The sequence below is a fragment of the Mus pahari genome, chromosome 3 (assembly GCF_900095145.1).
Source record: "Mus pahari chromosome 3, PAHARI_EIJ_v1.1, whole genome shotgun sequence".
NCBI lineage: Eukaryota > Metazoa > Chordata > Mammalia > Rodentia > Muridae > Mus > Mus pahari.
This window is the reverse complement of record NC_034592.1, coordinates 145,068,755-145,070,457: the sequence shown is the minus strand read 5'-3', so window position 1 is coordinate 145,070,457 and position 1,703 is coordinate 145,068,755.

The window sequence follows — 1,703 nt, the reverse complement described above, 5'->3', positions numbered from 1 at the left end:
AGGAGGAGGAGGAGGAGGAGGAGGAGGAGGAGGAGGAAGAGGAGAGTACTTCAGGATGGCAGAAGGCTGCTGACCACTGGATGTGATGCAGTAGAAGGCTTTAACATTAGGTGATTCTGTGCAGTGATTTTGTGCCATTTTTCAGTTTTATGGTATGCGTTTCCTTGCCAAGAACTCACCAACATTTTTGGCAAAATATTCCACATTCTTGAATTCATTGGTGGGATTTTGGAAATCACAGATTGGTTTTGCCAGTAAATCAACTTAATATAAAGCAAACATGGTATATGAAGAGAGGAGAGAATGGTGACTGAGACATCCATGCATGCATGCATGCATCCTTTCTTTATGCATCTATCATCCATCATCTACTGCACTATCCCCTCTCTCCCTCCTTCTCTCCCTCCCCCTTCCTTCCCGTTTTCTTCCTTTCCTCCCTTCCATTCCTTCCTTCCTCTTTTTCCTCTCTTCTCCTTCTCTTACTTCCATACATTCATCTATCCACATATTCACTCAGTAATTCATTTATTCAACAAATATTTGCTAAACATCTGTTATGTTCTTGACCTTATTCTGGGTCCGGGTTAACACATTGAACAAGAAAGCTAGGGAACCCACTCTCAGGGTTTTCTAATGTATGAAAGAATTAACTTATTAGAGTATAGTAGAAAAAAATCAAGCTGTAAACAACACCATGGAGACATGAAAACTGGCTGGAATTATAGAGCAGGAGACCTGTTGAGGCTCTAAGTTCTCAGGGCCTTCTCCAGGCTGGTTCAACTCAAGATCTGAGTGTGGGGCCTAGCAGTCTGCATTTCAAACAGATAAATGCAATTGAATGTTGAAATTTGAAGTCCAGAGTTAGAGACTGACCAGATAGTCTTCTGAAGTAGGATGATCAGGAGGTTCCTGAGAGCAGGTGGCATCTGAGTTGAGATCTCAGTGATGAGAGACATTAGTGACTCAAATATAAAAACACACAGCCTGCAGAGCAAAAAGCAAGTGATACGTTCTAAGGTAGGGTCATGTCTGGAGCTTTAACAGACTGGGAGAAAGCAAAGGCCATCATGGCTGGTGTGTGGTGGAACATGTCAGTACTGGAACACTAAGTGTCTTTATATGGAGATATAGCTCTTGCCTATTTGCATTATAGTGTATATATTGATATTCTTTTCTGTTAATTAAAAAGCTTAAATTAGCACTGGAGAGTCAGCTTGAAAGGGAAAGTGTTGACTGCAAGGGACAAGAACCTGTATCGTGGAGCCCCAGAGCCCATGGAAAGCATCCATTTGGGGTCTCAGTGTTCCTGCAGGGAGATGGGAGGCAACGATGAGAGCATCTCTGGAAGCTCATGGGTCAGGTAGCCTGGAGTAAGAGGACGAGAGTGATTTAAACAAGGAGGAAGGTGAGAGCCAACTGAGGTTGGCCGCTCGTCTCCACACATATGCATGGCATGTGCGTGTCCATGCACACCCCCCACATCATACACACATACATAGAGTCACACAGAGAGGTTTTCTTTCCTTTTTTTTTTTTTTAAAAAAAAAAAGCTTAAATGAATATAAGCCATACAACTAATGCATTCAAGTAATTTTTCTTTTCTTTCTATTTTTCTTTTCTTTTCTTTTCTTTTCTTTTCTTTTCTTTTCTTTTCTTTTCTTTTCTTTTCTTTTCTTTTCTTTTCTTTTCTTTTCTTTTCTTTT